Raw genomic sequence first — 6,193 nt, 5'->3', positions numbered from 1 at the left:
CTAGACATATTCTATATGTGAATCAACATATCCTTTATTTGGAATGTCCACTTTCCTTACAAAGAGCTTCAAAGTTCGAAAAATGCTACATTTTCTATGAAATTTTGGACTTTTTTCACCAAAAAATGATGCAAGTATGGACAAAAATTTACCACTAACATAAAGTAGGATATGTCACGAAAAAAACAATCTCATCATCAAATTCATATGTTAAAGCATCTCAGAGTTATTAATGCATAAAGTGACAGTGGTCAGATTAGCAAAAAAAAAACGGCTGCGTCCTTTAGGTCAAAATGGGCTTTGCCCTTAAGGGGTTAAATTGTAACCGGTTGTTACATGCTGTGGGTTTTCGGAAGCCCTGGGTCACAAGGGTCTCTTTCAAGTGACACAGGACATCCAAAAATTCCAAGTTTTTTGGACCCACCTTCCACGTGAACTTCAAGTTCATGTTATTAACAATGTTCAAGTGGGACATGAAATCAACAAAGGCCTTTTCAGTGTCTGTCCACACTATAAAAATATTGTCTACGAATCGATAACAGGCAATATGCTTCAGGTGTGGATTTTCATGGGTAAATATAAACCTTTTTTCGAAGGCGGCAACATATAAGTTGCCAAGGGTACACGCCACGCTGCCTGTTTTGGACAAACCAATCTTCCGCAAACCTGAAGCAATTGCCTGTAAGAATCAATTCCAGAGAATGGCAGACAAAACTAATGAACCCTTGACTTTTTTCTGACTTCCGCAAGTAGTCCCTGATAACCTCCACACTCCCGGCTTGCAAGATACTCGTATAAAGATTCTATATCTATGGACGCAACGATTCAGTCATTCGGCCAGTTCAATCCTTCCAGTGTAAGGAGGAACTTGTTTGTGTCCTTCACTGAGGGTGTATCAATGAACTTTGATAGTGGCTCCATTAGTGTCCCCACCCCTGGTGGGGACACCAAGGTTTTGTGTATTTTTAGTAGGAAATACCAGGGAAGAAGTTTCTCTCATTATTTTTGATAAGATGTAATTTTCAACATTGTGTCTCAGTAAGGTTTGTATTCTAGCTGTTAATTTAGGTAAGGGATTACACTTTAATTTTTGATATGCCCTGCTATCTCCTAATTGCCGAAGAGCCTCGGTCACATAATACCCTTTTTTTCATCACGGTGATATCCCCCCCCCCCCCCCTTTTATCTGATCTCTTAATTTATATCTCTCTTTCTTAGTATTTCTAATGCCTTTATGTCATCATGTGTAAGCTTAGATAAAGCGGGGAGATATTTGAGGGCCCTTATGTCTTCTAAGACACGTTTTTGGAAACCATCTATGCTGCTTCAGCTTGAATTGGGGGGCAAAAGGTAGTTTTTTTTCCCCACCCCTGTAACTCAGGAACATAAATAGTATCAGTATAATTTTCAGATAAGTCCACCATGTCCTCGAGGCAGTCTAATTCAAATTGTGAGGCTTCACTCATTACAGAAAAACCTTCAGGTCTGATATTAACCGGGATTTCTCCTTCAGTTCTCATGTGAAGGCTAGATTTATTATGAAAGAATTTACATAGACTTAATTTTTGATGGGAGTTAAAAAGGTCAACTTCAAATGAGACTTCATCAAACTCCTCTGCTATACAGAAGTTTAAGCCCTTTTTTAGGACAGAGATCATAGCATCATCCAGGGCACAGTCATACAGGTTGACAACGACAAGATCTTCTACATTTTCTTTTATTTCCACGATACTGATTTTCTCTTGAACCCTCTGGTTCCTTTTCCTCCCCCCGCCTCGTTCGTTTTTTCTCTCCTAAAGGGGCACTTATGATGTTAGTTTTACTGCTTTCAGCAGATTCCTGATCGTTTTTCCTTGTGGTATCACTTTGCTCCTCTGAGCTTGATTCAGACTATGTTGTCCAGTATTCAGTCCTTTTTCTCCATCCTTTATTTTTTCTTTGGCGTTTTTTAGAGGTGGCGAAGGAAAAGTTTTTATCTTCATCGAAGTCAGACTTGTCCCGCAGAAATTTATCCCGCTTGATGTTCTTAATGGTTGCTTGGATAGTAGCTAATTTCTGTTTTTTTAACAGATTCATATTGGGTTTCATATATTGGGACGACTCAGTCAGTAACATGGTGGAGGAGGTTGAAAGTGCTTTCATTGCGGGATGCCAGGATGCGGACCAGTTCTTTGCAGCATGCAATCAAAAAGACAATTGCAGCATGCAATCAAGTAATGATCGCAAAAAAACTGGAGTTTAAAGTCCAGAATCTTGCCGAAAAGGAAACCAGACTCTTCTGGACCCTGAAGTCCTTAAAATCATATGCTGCTTGTGGTCGAGTACCGCGAGGACTTAGAAATTACAAAGAACTGTCACAATACATGGATGACCCTGAATGCATTGCAGACTGGTCTAAGATCCACCTGGACTAGTCTTTAAATATGCTATAATATCTATCTATAAATATGCTTATAATATCTAGGCATGAAAAAGAATATGAAACAATTACAGAAGAACTAATGAAAGCTAGAACAGAGTTACAAGTACGATGTAATGAAACCCAATATGAATCGTTCTCTAAAAAAAACAGAAATTAGCTACTATCCAAGCAACCATTAAGGATATCAAGCGGGATAAATTCCTGCGGGACAAGTCAGACTTTCATAAAATCTTTTCCTTCGCCGCCTCTAAAAATCTTCAAAGAAAAAATAAAGGATGGAGAAAAAGGACTGAATAATGGACAACAGAGTCTAAATCAAGCTCAGAGGAGCAAAGTGGTACCGCAAGGAAAAACAATCAGGAATCTGCTGAAAGCAGTAAAACTAACATCATAAGTGCCCCTTTAGGAGGAAAAAACCGAATGAGGCAGGGGAGGAAAAGTAGGGACAAAAAAAGAGGAAATCAGTATCATAGAAATAGAAGAAAATGTAGATCTTGCCGTTGTCAACCTGTTGGTGTCCTGGATGATGCTCTATGATCGCTGTCCTTAAAAAGGGCTTAAACTTTTGTATAGCAGAGGAGTTTGATAATGTCTCATTTGAAGTTGACTTTTTTAACTCCCTTCGAAAATTAAGTCTATGTAAATTCTTTCATTATAAATCTAGACTTCACATGAGAACTGAGGGAGAAATCCCGGTTAATATCGGACCTGTAGGCTTTTCTGTAATGAGTGAAGCCTCACAATCTGAATTAGACTGCCTCGAGGACATGGTGGACTTATTATATGAAAATGACCTTATGCATACTTCTGATACTATTTATGTTCCTGAGTTTACAGGGGTGGGTAAAATCTTTGCCCCCCCCCCCCCCAATTCAAGCTGGAGGCAGCATAGATGTTTTCTGAACGTGTCTTAGAGGACATAAGGGCCCTCCAAATATCCCCCGCTTTATCTTATCTTACACATGATGAAATAAAAGGATTAGAAACACTAAGAAAGAGATTATATAATAATTAAGAAATCAGATAAAGGGGGGAATATCGTCATGATGAAAAAAGAGTATTATGTGAGCGAGGCTCTTAGACAGTTAGGAGATAGCAGTGCATATCAAAAATTTAAGTGCAATCTCTTACCTAAATTAATAGCTAAAGTACAAACCTTACTGTGACACAATGGCCCTCATTTACTATTCTAAACCCGACTTGTTTTGTTGGGTTTTTTTGTCGCATCTTTGCGACATGTCGCAGACATCGTGCGCCAGTCTGCTACACGATGTGAAATTTTTTCCCGACGGACCCGATTTGGATTCTCCCAACCCTAAAAAAGGGGCGTAACCCGACATTTCTGAGCTTTCCTACGTATTTATAAAGCTTTCCAACCCGATTTTGTTGAATTGCTGTGGATTTTTTCCCGACAACTCAGAGGAGTTGGAAACCAAAACCAAAAAAACCCACGTGGGACAAACAGGATGCGACATAATAAATACCAAGGGAAAAAAGCAGTCGGGTAAGAAAGCAAGATAGACTTACAACCCGATTTTCTAAGTAAATGAGGGCCAATGTTGAAAATGGCATCTTATCAAAAAGAATGACAGAGAAACTTCTTCCCTCCTATCCGCGGGAAGCAAAGTGGTATTTCCTACTAAAAATACACAAAACCTCGGTGCCCCCACCCGGGAGACCTGTTGTCTCTGGGGTGGGGACTAGAGATGAGCGAACTTACAGTAAATTCGATTTGTCACGAACTTCTCACGTCGGCAGTTGATGACTTATCCTGCATAAATTAGTTCAGCTTTCAGGTGCTCCGGTGGGCTGGAAAAGGTGGATACAGTCCTAGGAAAGAGTCTGCTAGGACTGTATCCACCTTTTCCAGCCCACGGGAGCACCTGAAAGCTGAACTAATTTATGCTGGATAAGTCATCTACTGCCGAGCCGAGAAGTTCGTGATGAATCAAATTTACTGTGAGTTCGCTCATCTCTAGTTGGGACACTTATGGAGCCACTATCAAAGTTCATTGATTGGCTCTTACACCCTTTGCTCGCAGAGATACCCTCAGTGAAGGACACAAACGAGTTCCTCCTTACTTTGGAAGACTTGAACTGGCCGAAAGACTGTATCATTGTGTCCATAGATATAGAGTCTTTATACGAGTATCTCGCAAGCCGGGAGTGTGGAGGTAATCAGGGAGTTCTTACGGAAGTCAGAAAAAAGTCAAGGGTTCATTAGTTTTATCTGCAATTCTCTAGAATTGATTCTTACAGGCTTCGGGAGGATTGGTTTGTCCAAACAGGCGGCGTGGCAATGGGCATACCCGTGGCTTGTACCCTTGCCAACTTATATGTTGCTGCCTTCGAAAAAAAGGTTTATATTTACCCATGAAAATCCACACCTGAAGCATATTGTCTGTTATTGTCGACAATATTTTTATAGTGTGGACAGACACTGAAAAGGCCTTTGTTGAGTTTGTGTCCCACTTACACATTAATAACATGAACTTGAAGTTCACTTGGAAGGTGGGTCTAAAAAGCTTAGAATTTTTGGATGTCCTGGTGTCACTTGAAGGAGAGACTCTTGTGACCCAGGGCTTCTGAAAACCGAAGGCGTGTAACGCCCTGTTACACTTTAAAAGGGATCACCCAGAAGACACAAAAGCAGCAGTCCCCTATGGACAGTTCTTGAGGTTAAAAAAAATAAACAGTAGGGAGAGTGATTACCATCTACAGGCAGAGGCACTCAAGAAACGCTTGATAGCAAGAGGCTACCTGTTACAAATACTAGAAAAAGCAATGAAAAAAAGCAGAAAAATCTAGTCGCCACGATCTGTTGCAAGGTATTAACATTAAAAAGAAGAAAAGCATTAAGAAGCAGGAGAGAGATCTAACCACACCTAATGCTATACAAAAGTATAGCTCACACTTTGGTTTTTCATTTAAATAAAGCCCAATGGCTCAAAGTATAAACAAATCAATAAAAAAAACTGGTTCCTAATACAGAACGACAGTGACCAGAGAGAATATACCGTCAGTAATCCCTTAATAACTTTCAAAAAATGCAAGAACATTAAAGGAGAACTCTGGAATATCCGGTGGTCGGATGAGTCATACTGCGCTCAGCCAATCACCGGCCGTAGTGAAGTCCCGACTCGGCCGGCCATAGGCTGAGCGGCAGTGTGACGTTTTCGGCCCCGGCCGCAGGTGCCGGTGTAGTGAAGAATTGTGTGTCCTGAAGCGCTTTCACACTGCCGCTCAGTCTATCGCCGGCTGAGTCTGACTTCGCTGCGGCTGGTGATTGGCTGAGCGCAGTAAGACTCATCCGACCACCGGCAACCAGGAAGTGGATCGCGGCGGAGACCGTAGCCGGTTACCGGAGGCCCCGGGGGAGCGGAGGAAGGTATGTCATTCTTTATTTTTTTACTGCCGGTAGTATGGGCCACAATTTTTATATTCCGGAGTTCTCCTTTAAGGATGTATTAGTGCGGAGTAAGCTTAAAGCAGGCACTCAAAGAAACTTGGCTGAGTAAACCCTTGAGCCCAGGTAATCACAGGTGACGAGCCTGTAACTGGTGCTCTTACATTTGTTCTGACAAAAATGTGAAATTAGGGGGTGAAACAGTATTCTTTAGAGATAGCATTGTTTAGAGATAGTCTGTGAATGTAAACGGTTTTATGTAGGGTGCACTACCAGAGCCATGAATGTGTGGATCAGGGAACACGTAAACTCTGTAAAAACAGAAAAGGGTTCTCCAAGGTTGATCGCCCACATAAGAGAAGAAC

Source organism: Hyla sarda, chromosome 4 (assembly GCF_029499605.1).
Source record: "Hyla sarda isolate aHylSar1 chromosome 4, aHylSar1.hap1, whole genome shotgun sequence".
NCBI lineage: Eukaryota > Metazoa > Chordata > Amphibia > Anura > Hylidae > Hyla > Hyla sarda.
The sequence above is the reverse complement of the archived record's forward strand: the minus strand, read 5'-3'. Positions refer to the sequence as shown.